Genomic DNA, 14,835 nt, shown 5'->3' on the forward strand with positions numbered 1-14,835 from the left:
TAGATCTGCAACTGACACAAGGTAACTTCTGTGGCATTCTGTTGGTCAAAGCAACTCATTAGGCCACGTCAGCGTCAAGGGGAGGCAGGATAGATTCCGCCCCTCAGTGGAGGAGAAGGAAGAATGACCACAATCACAGCACTCTCATGTCTGGAGCTTTCTGGTGAATGACAGAAGCAGATAAAAAAGGGGGCGGGGCACAGAGTCATCTTTTTCAGGCTTCCCTGGCTCTGGAAGCTCACTCTTTGGAAACCCTTTCCTTTGCTCGGTGGTACAGGCTATAAATGCCTTGCTGTAGACAGAGAGAGATGGGCTGTCCCCAGGGAGGAGTTCTTTCAACAGTCGGTGGGGAGGAGTCAACAATTCAGTGAATTACAGCATCAGGAGATTTTGATGTTTAGCTTAACATCCTTCTGCGTAATTTCTTGCTCCGAGTCGTGATCGCCACCATAGCCATCACATCAGTATTACCCTCAGCAGCGCAGAACCTTTATTAGGCACCTGATTGCATGCGGAATGGTGCTGGGAGATGGAGGGCAAGTACAGGGAGGCACAGCTCAGGCTGCCCACCCGGTGGTGCCTGAGGCTGGAACCGAAGGGACGGAACTCATGTGCAGGCCGTGAAGGACCCAACCAAGAAATGTGAATGGGCACCCAAACGCCCAGCCAAGGGCTTACGTCGTGTCGCAATGAAGGCAGCTCAGCGCTGAAGAGCCACAGCACAGCGTTTTGAATTCAAGTTCTTCTTCCGGTTATTGAGCCTCAAGGTCAGTTGGCACAAAATTAATTTGCTGAAACTGTGAGATAGAGTCCTCGATCTGGGTCTGAGCAGATTTTGGTTTTGCCGCCAAAGGCAGAAGCAGAAGCAAGTCATAGTCTACACAGTGAGGCGGGTGAAATCCACCCATGGCACAGCTCATGCATTCACAGAGAAAATGTAACGTGATGGGCAAGGCCTTGACCCCACAAATGTGAAACGCTGGGAAGGCCAACGGTCAGCTGTGCTGGGCCAACACATTTAGAGCAAACCAGCCGCATTACAAAGACTGAAGTGAAACTGTAGTAGCAAATCCAGATTATCCTGTTTTACCCACAGATACTTGAGTATAGAAAAAGACAGACTTTTTTTTTTTTTAACATATCAATGTTAAAGACAGTTTACTTTGGAAACGGGCTTGTGGACCAGTGCTATTTCCAGCTTTATTTTGTCCTTATCGACTCGCTATTTGGGACACACTTCCCCATTCAATAGAAGTGAATATATTAACTATTCTATTTATATAACTTGGGACTGTATTTTAAAAAGGGGACTTACTTATTCAACAAATATTTGCTAGTTCCTAATACGAGCCCAGAATGTGCTGTGCACTGGGGACTGAGAGACAGAACATGCCCCGGGTTGGAGGAGATCAGGCAAATCAGCCTTGAAACCAATGTAGTTTGATCCGCTCTTGGGCAGAGCTGTGGGGGGGTTGCTTTGTGTCTGGGAGATATTTCTTTCTCTTGCCCGCAATTTAAAAAAGGCACCTTGATCCTGGTCAAATTTGAAATGTTATTGGTTAATTTGGGATATATAACATATAGCCCATTATAAGTGGGCTATATATTATAGCAAACAAACCAAAGGAGGTGTCTTTCTTGATGCAGGCAACTTCAATGAAAAGACTTGACTTGGTTCTTTCAACTTCCTCCCATACAATATACACATTGCCTCTGCTCTGGTAGCAGAAAAGTTAAAATGAGTTCTGTTCTTGGAAGTGAGGGAAGAGCAAGAGAAGAAACAAGGGGCTAGGTGGCTGGAGAGGGGGAAAGGGCTGGGAGGAGGCAGGGCAGATGCCAGCAGGACCATCTCAATGTCAGGGCTTCCCCAAGTCGTGGGAGGTGCCAGCGGCAGCCTGGGTTTGGAGATGAAGTGACCTAAAAGCTGGCAAATGCCTGTGATTTACACACACACACACACACACACACACACACACACAGAATCAATCTCTCTCTCTCTCTCTCTCTCTCTCTCTCTCTCTCTCTCTCTCTCTCCCCCCCCCCCCACTTTTATCTTCTGGATCCAGGTGGTCTACTGCAGGGGGGTGGTGGCAGCAGCCTCCTTAGGCAGGCGTCTTTCCCCGCCATCCTTCTCCCCTATTCCTTTTCTGGTCTCCTGGCACCTACTGAATAAGAGGGTCATCCAGCTGATTTGTGTTAGAAGCTACTGCTCCCTGGCCTGGGGAATGGAGAGGGGACCTGTTCTGGGGACCTCCTCTCTCCCTCCCTCCTCCTTCTCTCTGGGCTGGGATCTCGGGGCTGAATCTGAGCTTGGTGGGCTCCCGCCTGTATGCAGCTACATGTGCTCAGCCCCTGGGGGCCATGGGCAATATGCTTGGGCCCAGGCCCTGAGCTGCCAAGCTGGTTAATTAGCACTGGTGCCCAGGAAGCCCCATCTGTTCCCAGCACTTGTGCTGCTCCAGTCCCCCCACCTCCCTGACTCCCAACGCAGGCAGAATTCCCTTCTTCCCACCCAGCTGTCTCCGGAGTTGTTCCGTCCCTAAGTGCCTTGCCACGGGCCACAAATCAGTTGTCACAAGTCTAGGTAAATCTTGCTCTCTACTCTGCAGGACAGGTAGGACAGGTGGGTGGGGAAGGTGGGGAGGACGGGAGGGGCAGCTCCCACCAGTGATTGATGAACCCTTTCTGCACTGCTCACAGATCCTGAGGCCACTGCCCTCCTTTGTCAGGAGCAGGCACAGCTTCCATGAGGACAGTTTTGTGGCGATTCTGACGTCATAGTTGGGTTCCCCAGTGCAGAGCCTGAAACAAAGGTTTGTGTTCACTGGTTTATTTGAAGGCCTACAGGAAGCAGGGGCTGAGGGAACAGTGGCTGGGAAACAGAGAGGGAGGAAGTGCCAATGAGAGGTCCATTATTACGATTGCTGCTGGAGGCAACAGGGATCTATCTTGCAGGTGAGAAAAATGTCTTTAAGAGGACCACTTCCCAGATGGGTTCAGAAAGTGTGAAGTCTTTCCAGGCACACCCATCATCCTCCAAATGGACAGGTGAGGGTTGGGGGCACTGAAGGGAAGGCCTAAGTTGCAGTGAAATGGGTTCTAATCCAGATGGTGGGTCTAGAGTCTCTCTCCTTCTTAAAAAGACTTACACTCATTCAATGTAGCAAATGCTGGTTGAACACCTCCTACTATAGCTCATGGAATCTGAGATCTCATTGGCTATAAGGCCATGCTGTTATTTTAAGAAGCACCAAGAAAAAAGCTGCCAATTAAAGTATGATACACTGTCAAATGTAAGACACTTTCCTAGTTCAGAGATGAGAAAGTGTGAAAAGAATGTGGGTCTTGGGATAGGTACAGCATACACTACACCTTCATGGACATAGTTGGGGGTCACTGCCTTTGCTCCCAAGACAGGAGAAACACCATGCAGGGATGGCAAGAATAGCAAGGTAGAATAGGATTAGGGCATCAAATCAAGTACTTTCAGAGCACAGAGGAAGGAGAGATGAATTCTGGTGGGGAAGAATCAGGGAGGACTTCCTGGAAGAAGGGGAAGTAACTGAGCTGGGCTCAGAGGATGGCAGCATTTGGACTATTGGGGCTGAAGGGGAAAGGCACTCCATGCTGTGGAAATCACACAGCAAAGGCTCTGAGCTGTCCTAGAAATACAGTGATTGTACTTATCTAGAATGTAGGGTTTGTGGGTGAGCAGAAGAAAAAAGGTTGAGAATTAGAAAAGCAACAAACATACCCTTTGACCCAGGAATTCCACTCCTAGGTCTATGCCCAAGAGAAACTCCTACTTGAGTGTACCAGGAGACAAATATATCAATATTTACAGCAATGCTGCTTATGACAGCAAAAAATGACAATGTACCTGAGTAAGAAAATGCGGGGAGCAGCCTTCTCAGTGTTTCATGAGGAAAATCAGCCTGGCTTCAGAGGAGTGGGAGAGAAACACTAAAAGAACAGACACTTTTAGTGGATAGTCCAGACCACAGGGTATGAGGTTCTGGACCTGGATGGTGGCAGTGAGAACAGAGAAGAAGGAGCAAGTATGGATGACACTGTAAGGGAAGGGTTGACTGAACTTGGTGACAGGGGAAAGTGCCAGGAATAGAAACTGGGAATTTAGGACCAGGATCAGGGGTCTTTTTTGTTAAGGGAGAGAGCAATAAGGAAGATTTATTTGATCTGTACATGAAACCCCCCAGGGCACTATACCTTGCATTTAAATCCGCTGGCTTCAGTGACAGGGTTCTGCCCCCATTTATTTTTTGTTCTCACCCTCCTTCACTAGCTTCTCTGCTCCCTTAGCATTCAGGTTTCCAAGGGCCCTTCCTTTGGGTCCCGAGACTCCTTGCTTTGTACACACCCTCTCTGGGAGTTCTCTTTCCATCTCATGAGCTCCACCTCTGTCTGAAATCATCTGAGGGGCCCACAGTCCTTTCAACTTAGCATTTCTCTGATGAAAACCCTTATCTTTCCAAATCTCATCTTTTCCTTGTGTTTCACACACAAGTGGACAGAACACTACCATCCACGTGACTACCCAATCCAGAAACTGGGTCTTCTTTTCACTGCCTCTAGCCAAGCAGCTTCTTCAGACCTCCCCTTTTGTGCCCCTTCTCGAATTCTCTTGGCTCACCTTTGGGTTCTGGGCGTTGCTGTACAACGAGCTCTAAGGTCTGGCCTGACAGCAGTGCAGTGGGTACTTGGCGCTTTCTACCCAAGCTCGTGGGGACCTGCTTACGTCATTCTGGCTTATGTGCAAACTTGGAAGTCCTAGGAAGGTAATATTCCTCTGGACAAACCTTGACCAATGGAGGTAGGAGCTGATGGGTAAGTATTCTCTCCGTCCATATTTTGAGTGGACAATTCTGAGGTGTCTTCCACACACTTCATCAAGCGTTCCCACCTCAAATGCCCAAGAAATAGCTTTTTGGACTAAATTCTAAATTTAACTCACCACTGATACAAACTTCATGTTGCCCCCATTTCTTACAGTTGCTGGTCCCATGGGGTATCAGGCTGCAGGGAAATGCTGGGATGAAGGTTGTGGAAGGTGCCCTTACCTGCTGGGTCAAGGAGGGGATTGGACCTCCTCTACGCCCTGCTTTACACTAACACTGCCCTTATCTAGCTGGTTCCTTCCCTTCTCTTTAAAAACATACACCCCACTTCCGAGTACCAAAATCGGCACCAGTTTCCTCGAGCTGCCATACACAGTACCACAAAATGGGTGGTGTAAAACAACAGAAATTTATTGTCTTATGTTCCAGAAGGCTGGAAGTCCAAAATCAAGGTGTCCACAGGATCACCTCCAAAGGCTTTAGGGACGATTCCTTCCTTGCCTCTTCCTAGCTTCTGATGGTTGCCAGCAATCCCTGGTGTTTTGGCTTGTAGTTTCATTATTCCGATTTCTGCTTCTGTCTTCACTTGGCCATCTTCCCTCTGTGTGTCTCCAAATTTCCTTTTCCTCATAAGGACACCTGTCATTAGATTTAGGATCTAATCATAACTTGCTTACATCTGCAATGACCCTGTTTCTAAATAAGGTCACATTCACAGAGGCCAGGGTTAGGATTCCAACATATCTTTTATTTGGGGGGGGGGGGACACAATTTAATGCACAACAACTACAACTCATGAACACTTCCCATGTGTTAGGGATTGTGTTAGGTGTGCTGCCCACAGGGTCATCTTTAATATTCCTCACAACCCTGCCAGGTAGGAGTGTTGTCAGCCTGCTTTTACATGTGTGGACACAGAAGCTCAGAGAGGCCACACAACTAGCTGAGAAAATAAGACCACCCTGTGGTGTATGTTATGCCTCATCAGCTCCATGGGCACTGTGACTAAGATGGTTTTGAGGGAGGTACAGAAGAAAGGAGTCCAAGGCCCTGTATTCAGCAAGCTTAAATCTGACGGTGGAGTCAGGATCAAAATAGCTGAAGAAAACAGGAGACTCTGTAGACGGGAAACAGATGTGCAATTATGAATCAAGCACCTCAGAATCTGAGGTTGAGCAAGGCCTGGGCTACTTTTTTTTTTAAGATTTGTGTTACTTTTTTTTTTTTTTTTTAAAGATTTTATTGGGGAAGGGGAACAGAACTTTTTTTTATTGGGGAACAGTGTGTAGTTCCAGGCCTTTTTTCCAAGTCAAGTTGTCCTTTCAATCTCAGTTGTGGTGCTGTTCAGCTTCAAGTTGTTGTTCTTTCAGTCTTAGTTGTGGAGGGCACAGCTCAGCTCCTGGTCCAGTTGCCATTACTAGTTGCAGGGGGCACAGCCCACCATCCCTTGCGGGAGTCGAACCGGCAACCTTGTGGTTGAGAGGATGCGCTCCAACCAACTGAGCCATCTGGGAGCTCAGTGGCAGCTCAGCTCAAGGTGCCGTGTTCAACCTTAGTTGCAGGGGGCGGAGCCCACCATCCCTTGCGGGAGTGGAGAAGTTGAACTGGCAACCTTGTGGTTGAGAGCCCACTGGCCCATGTGGGAATCGAACCGGCAGCCCCTGGAGCTAGGAGCATGGAGCTCTAACCGCCTGAGCCACTGGACCGGCCCCAGGCCTGGGCTACTTTTATTTTCTGAAGCTCCCAACACATTAGGGGGTGGGTGGGGAGAGAAGGAATGCTCAAACAGGGTTACGTAAAGTACGAGGTATTTTAAACATTTATGTTGAACAACTGAACACTTTGACATGTCAAAGATACAATGTCAGCGTACTTAGCCTCAATTGGAGACAATATCAAAAGCCTGAAAATTGAAGCCTCTGAGAATGTGAGCTTCTAGTTCTGGGATGAATATGGGCCACAGAGAAGAGCAGATGTGAGCAGCACATGCTGGCAAAACAGTGAAAAAGGGGTGAGCACCACCGGCACTGTGCTGCTGGGAGGACTAAAATCTCCTACTGCACCATGACCAGCAGGGATGCCTGTACATGTGAGGGTCAGGAAGGGGCGGGGCCTGTACAGAGCAGGCTGACAGAGCAGTTGGTGACCCCGTTTCCCATGCCTCTGCCAGTTTGGCCCCAGACAGTGGTCTCCATCAGCAAAAGGTTTTTAGAGAAAACCTTTGACTGGGGGACCTACGGCATGTGGCTTCAGAATTAATCCAGAAAAAGATCCCTGTTGTGAAGGCGAAGGGAGCTGCTAGCCTCGATACAGCTCCTTGGAGCAGGCGCTGGAGGCTTGGATTCAAGTAAAGTGGTACATCCCATTTTGCTTTCCGATCTTCTTAGGATAAATTTCTCCCCCTGCAATCAGATGTACCCAGCTCCCATCAAAACCTGCCGAATCAGGATCTGGGTTGAGGCCGGGAGGGGCTAAAGTATTGTGGGTGATTTTTATATACACTGAAGTCCGTGCTCCATCACTCTAAGCTTTGGGGTGGAGGTAGGCTGGGATGATGGCATAAGTTGCTGATTCTTGAGTAGCAGGTGAGTCAGTTCAAGTGACTGGGAAGGAGAAGGCCACATGGCTAGGTTGGGTGGGGGGGGTGCCAGCGTGCTGGTGGCTATGTAGGGAAGACTGAGCAGGCAGCACCCTCTGAGCCTCAGTTACTAAAGCTTTGTATCAACCTGTTATCTTGCCATTTATTATGGTTGCCATTGCTATGCAACAAATCACCCCAAACCTAACGGTTTAGACAAGAATGATCTTTTATTTTCTCTCACTGTTTCTGTTGGTAGTGAATTCAGGAAAGGTTCAGCTGAGTGGTTTTGTCTTGGGGTCGCTCATGCAGTTGTAGTCAGATGGTGGTTGGAGCCAGAACATCAGGAGTCTGGAGCAGCTGGGGCCTAGCTGTACATCTCTTTGTTTCCCTTTGGGTATCCTCACGTGCCTCTCTAGGAGGCCTTTCTGGGTGAGGTTGTGTGGGTTTCCTTACACATGGTCACTTCATGGGTCTTTTCACAGCGTGGTGGCTCAGGGCCTACACAAGCGTTCCAGTGAACAGAGTGGAAGCTGCATAACCTTTTATGACTCAGACTTGAAAGTCATGACATCACTTCCATCACATGCTATTGGTTACAAGTGAGTTAAAGCCTATCTAGAGTCAAGGTGAGTGGGCACTGACCCCCGCCCCTCAATGGAAAGATGAGCAAAGTCATAACTATAGAAGCTCGTGTGGGGTGGGAGATATTATGTATGTATTAATTTATTTATATATAAAATAGTAAATATTATATATAATATTTAATTCTGGGTGTGAATATATATATTATACAATATATGATATACTAAGTTATATATATATATATATATATATACTATGTATACTATGTATACTATATATACTAGTATATATATATATATATATATATATATATATATATATATATATATATACTATATATATATATACTATGCCACACCCTGAATCAAAACATTGTTTTAAAAACGTAAAGTTCCTCTGCTGATCAGTCTGTCAGTGATAGGGGAAACTGCCTTTCCTAGGACTGTTCTCAAGGAGTTGGACTCTTTCATTTTGACAATGAGGAGCTGGAAATTCTTTTTTTTTTCTGAAAATGTGCCATACATAGTGTTTCTTCGGCTATCATTAAAAATAATTTGCTTGTTTATGCATAAATGGGTGCCTAAGAAATACTTCTTCCCATTTTATTGATGAGGCAACAGGTTCAGAGAAAAGACCCAAGATCCAGCATAATAACAGAACGGGGATTAACTGCGGTGTTTCCCTGAAAATAAGACCTACCTGGAAAATAAGCCCTAGCATGATTTTTCAGGATGACATTCCCTGAACATAAACCCTAATGCATCTTTTGGAGGAAAAATAAATATAAGACCCGGTCTTATTTTCAGGGAAACACAGTAGGATTAAGAATTTCTTGTTTCCATGGGCATATATTTAACACTACAAAACTGTACAATTAAAAATGGTTAAGATGTCAATTTAAGGTTGCGTGTTTTTTTTATCACAATGAAAAAAAGAATTTCTGGTTTCCACACTAAAGCTTCCGTCAGGTGATCCCTGTGGGTGTGGGGAAGCTGTTTGCAGTTTCCAGGAGCCATTTTGCAAAGTCTGGAAGCTGCTGACACTCCAAACTCATACAAAACCGAGGGCAGTTTGCTCCCTCGCTCCGAGACCTTCAGTGGCTTCCAGCACCAATGGAATCCGGTCTAAATCTCTTTGCAGGGTGTTCAGGGCCCTTGATTATCTGATGTGCTTCCAGGAGGACTGGGTACCTTGCTGACCTCCCACACCATCCATAAAAACAGGGGGATGAAATGGTCAGGTTTCTTGTATGTTTCAGTCCTCAAAATCAATTCAAACTTGTTGGAGGCCAACAGGCATTTCGAGTTGCTGGAAAAGATTGCAGTTTCTGGAAAACCCACCACCCCATTGCTCCCCTGCCCGCAACACCCACCCTCTCTTTCTTGAAGAGCTCTTGGGGGTTTTAACAAAGGAGAGAGAGACCCACTTTGAAATTTCCTTTGTTCTGTCTGAGGCATGAAGCTGAAAGAGAATAGGCTTAGCTGTCTGGACTGACACAGGAGTGATGGGGGTGAGGACAACAGGCTGCAGAGGAGGCAAGAGAAGTCTTGGGGACATTTCCATATGTTGAGGAGTTTGTGAAAGAACTTGAAGCCAACTGCACTTTTTTGAACAGTGCTTGAACTGCACGGATCTAATGTCTCAAGTGGCCCATAAAAATTTTACTACATTTTGTCCACCCATGGATACTGTGACCTAATGTGACCCAATCAGAAATCTGTTTTGGCAATGTTTTCAGAGGGGATTGGAATGGCCCAGGCTGCGGCCGCATTGACAGTATTTGCTTTAATCAGGAATGATGGCTTCTGGTGGGAATGGGAAGCAGGTGGTACGGGGAGCCGTGAACTTTGTCACACAGCAATGACTTCTGTAAAATTCACAGCAGTTCCTTCCAATTCTGTCTCAGTGAGCTGGAGTGACTACATATGTGTCCTATGGGCTGCAAGTAATGATGCAAATGGAGTTTCATTTCAATCTTGAACTCACGGAGGGGAAGCTTAAATGGGTGAAACAAGAATCATTTTAATTGTTTGGAAGTATTTTCCCCTATTCTTTTATTTTAATAACTCAGATTAAAGAAATGAAAAATATGAGCCATTTTTTCCAGTCTATTACAGTTAATCTGTTTGGAGGATATGTCTTCTAAATTGTCAATTAGCTGCCCATGGTTGGTTAACACACCCCCAAGGTACAGAGTGTTCACACGAAAATGCCTGGCTTCCAAAATGATGACTGGTTTTATTCTGAAGACCGTAAAAACTTTGAGACTTTTCTCAGTGTTTCTAAAAGTGAGATATTATCAACAATTCCTCTGGATTACTATTCATTTGATTCAACACCAGGATGCCTTTGAGCCATCATTTGATGGTCTGCTTTATGATTATTCTGACATTATCTTGTCAACCACGTTAAACTTCATGCTTCTTATACTTAGTTTCTTGTTAACCTATCAGACGAAGCCAAGAAATCATGACATTATTAATACCATTTCTGGCAACAGTAACACTACCTTGGTGAATTCAACATAATTTTAGAAGAGTCCAAATGACTTTATTAGAAACAGACGCAAATATAAAATTTTGTGACTTGGATGAAAATAATATTATATGTAAAACTTCAAAGTGGTAGAAGTGCTTTGCAGAACATAATGCTATTTGAAGCAATAAGGGAATCACCACGGTGACCGCCACCACCACCACCACTACCACCACCAGCACCACCAGCACCATCATCAGAACCCTGTGAGTGACAGCAGTCCGGAAATGCTGATCCTGCAGAGAGCAAGGCCACTAAAGCAGTTCTGGTCAGCTGTGTAATGGCTTTTTGTTGTTCCTGATTTTATCATTTTTTTGCAGAGTCATGGCTTAGCAAGTATGGCTTTTCTAAGACCGCCTTCTGGCTTCATTAAATGTGCCTCAATGCGATGGCAAAATTAGACTGATGACTGAATCCAAATTCACAAAAACCCAAAGCAGAAGAGCCATCAGAAATTTTGAATGGAAAGGTCTAATTCAGTCAGGCTTGTGGTATTTGGGTGAGTGACCAAAACAAACTTTGCTTTCCCCTGGAGCTGTGGCCACCATCATTGTGGAACTGTGACCCTCACTCATTGGTTATTTGCTTTGTTGACATTTCCCCCTACTTTTAAAAGAGCTATTGTAAGCTATATCTTTACATAAGGCATGTATGTATTTCAATTTAGGCAACATTGATTTCATTTTATTTTGAAAACATTTTATTGATTTTACTATTTAAGAGATTTGGAGATGCTTTGGGTTTTGTAACACCGAGGCTGAGAACAGCCGTTCCAGATAGATCAGCTATAGGATTTGGGCACCTGTCAAACAACTTCTCCCAATTCCAGACTGTGGGAAACAAGAGCGGCTCAACAACTGTTGTTTGGCTGTGGTGAGTGAGAAGCTGTGATTTGGAGGATAAGGGTTGAGCTGTAACCTGCCGAGACATTTTCAGTGGCCCCTCTTGGAGCCTTACCAAACCCCTTCCTCACCACCTTGATAGAAGTTGCTCGTTGCCAGGACCAAAAGCCTTGCTACCCTCTTAGAGCTACTGATTCCCAGGAGGTACCTGACTGCTGGAAATAATACTACAATTTGCAGCCTCTCTTGCTGATTGTGCGATCAAGTGACTAATTTCTGGCCCATTGGTCAGGATGTAAGCAGAAGAGTAATGCGACAGCTTCTAAGGACCTTCCCTCAAAGAGGTAACTGGCTCAGGCCCCTCATCCCTTGTATCCCTTCCCTCCAACCATGAAGATGAGGGCCACACCCTAGAAATGGCAGAGCAAGAAAATTGGGAGAAGTCCAACTGGGGTGCCTGAATCCAGAGTCTCTCATGACAGCAAAGAAACTTACATCTTCTGTAAGCCATTTTTTTCCAGGACTCTTACTGGGAATCAAACCTAACTTTAATGTGTAACTTCCTTTTTTTTCCCTTCAAAATTTACCTGCTTATATTAATTCCTGCAAACCAGATTCATTCTTGTGACTATATGGGGTTGTCTAATACATCCCAAACAACTACATTAAAAACTTGCTTTCAAAAAAAATTCTGCACTCTTCCCATTGTTTCTGAGGATTTCTGGCATGTGTGCCAGTCACCTCTTTCCCCACCCCAGGTCCTGGATTTTTCTTTTATCATCACTGTTGTTGAGGTTCTTCATCGATGCCCACAAAGTGTCAGTTAAGGTGGCTTGAATGCTGTGTGCTGCCGTCATCTGAAAGCTTGTTCACTCACATGTTTGTAGTTGGTGCTGATCTTAGCTGGGCTGTCAGGTGGGACATCTCCATGTGATCTCTCCATGTGGCCTGGGCTTCCTTACAACATGGCGGCCAAGTGTGAAAGGTGAGCATCCTCAGAGAGTGAGCGAGGCAGAAGCTGCATTACCTTTTATTAACTCAGAAATCATGTGGCATCACGTCTACCACATTCTGTTTGTTGAGGAGTCACAAAGCCCTGTCCAAGTTCAAGAGGAGTGGAAATAGACTCCACCTCTTGATGGAGGGTGACGAGATTCTGGAAGAACATGTGGGAATTGAAATATTGTTATGGCCATTTTGGGGAAACACAGTTGGCCACACCCATCATGGGGCACCCTTTACTGGCCATCATGCCTGGGTTCTGGGGATTGCTGTCTTCCACTGGGGTCCTCGTCCACCCCACTATTCTCAGGTTATTCTTCTCAGTAAACTTCCGTCATTTGTGTCAATTCAGGGAAAACCGAAACCATCCACTCTTAAAATTATTATTCTTATGCAGAGCCATTGGGTTCTCTTTGTCTCACCCTTCCCATTCCCAGCTCTGCTCTTGACCTTACCTTTCATAACCAAGAGGCTCATTCAAATGTTTCTTTAAATACTGGTTCTCTTCTAAAGTAGAAATGGGCATAAATAGCAGACACTTTAAACAATTTTTCTTTCTCCCACATACATTGCTGACTCTTGTAGGCTCTGATCTATGTGCAGTTAATGACATTTGGAGGGACTTTGGCATAAGGCAGAACAAATGAGAACCTTTATTTTACATTTATTAATAGCATGATCTTGTGCAAGTTGTTTAGCTCTTTTTGGCTTTGTTTCTTCACCTGTAAAAATAAGACTACTATTTCCCACATCAAAGGTGGGGAATTTAATAGGGTGACATTGAGACATGGTGTGACACAGTGTGAGGAGGGCTTAACACCACAGGAGCGTCTGAACAGTGAAAGCTGGTGATCTTATTGGTGGGGGTTGGTTGAAGGGGATAAAAAAGTTTTGTAAGTTGTTAAAAATTTATATTATTATAATTTTTTTTTTATAAAATGAGATGTGCTTTTAAAAGCATATTTATTAAACATTTATCAACAGAGGAAAACTTCTTAGGGGAGAATTGAAAAACATTTTAGCATAAAGGTGATTTTCTCATATTTGAGCAAAGCTTAAAAGAAAGAGTGGTCAGTAGAAAACAGCCCCTACTCCTTGGACTCAAGGATGGTCCCATGATCTTGATGGAGCTCGGGCTCATCATCTGTGACATGAAGAGTATGTGGTACCAACCACCCTCTGAGGTCTCATATACCTTGACACCTGTGCTTTTAATGTTATACTATAAATGAAAACATTTTATCAAATGTGTGCTTAGTATGGATTATATTGAAGACACATACCCTGTTTTTCTTGCGTGAAAGTCACTGTAGTGAGAGCAGACTGGAATTATGTTTGGGGTGAGATACTTTTCTTGGTGGGCTGGTTTTCTTGGTAGTCTTTAAACCAAAGGTCTCATTTGTAATAGAACAACCTGTCCCTAGCTGTTCCCGAAAAACATGGGCGGTGTCCTTGGTGCTGAATTACAGTCAAGGAGTCCGGTAATGAACACCCAAAATCAACATCTCTGCTTTTGATGAGAGGAAGGGAGGGAGGGAGGGAGGGAGGGAGGGAGGGGAAGAAGAAGAAGAAGAAGGGAAAGAGGGAGGAGGAGGAGGAGGAGGAGGAGGAGGAGGAGGAGGAGAAATCTGACACATGACACATTCCTGGGTTTTTTTGGAAGAGGAAATGAGAGAAAGTCTAGAAAGAACAAGATTCTTGAAAATAAATCCATGGTGATGCCCAGGGAGTGAGTGCTGCCCAGAGCTTTTCAGGGCTTTCCTGTGTTGTCATGGGTGTTAATTGGTCAATGTTTGTGCCTAAGTTTCGAGTCCCTGTGAGTTAAGCATGAGCGGGAGCTATGACTCACATGCTAAACTATTTTCAAAAGAGAAAGTGTGTTAGGATTTCTTTGTGGTGGAGCCGGTGTTAGAGTTTCTGAGTGGTGGGAGCCCCATACATGTAACGTCACATATGGAGAATACCCTTTTGAACAATGAGTAACATCTTGCCAAAATGTGTTGATAATATTTGGCTAAAACATTTTAAGTTAAAATTAAATTTGCAAAATGATGTTTTAAATAAGTACATTGGAAATGTAGAGAGAATTGGAGTCAACGGGGTCTTTAAGAAAGTTCCCTTCCTTCTTTCCCCCCTCCTTTCTCATACTGTATCGACATAAGAAAAATAGGCCTTTTCATAATATAAAGTCTTTATTGGTGGATTAAGCAACAAAAGTTTATTCAACTATTATTTATTTCATATATTTTCCATTCAAAACACTAGATGTGCCTTATTCATCTTTGAAGTTGTCAGAACAGCTAGAATTGAGTTGCACTCATTCACTCAACAAACATTCATTGAACACCCACTCTGTGCCAGGCCCTGGGCATGGAGTGGTGTCTTGTGGAGTTTCACTTCAATGCTTCCATTTAATATGCATCCAGTGGATTGATTT

The sequence above is a fragment of the Rhinolophus sinicus genome, chromosome 17, assembly GCF_057876585.1.
Source record: "Rhinolophus sinicus isolate RSI-liver-muscle chromosome 17, RSI-T2T, whole genome shotgun sequence".
Taxonomy (NCBI): Eukaryota; Metazoa; Chordata; class Mammalia; order Chiroptera; family Rhinolophidae; genus Rhinolophus; species Rhinolophus sinicus.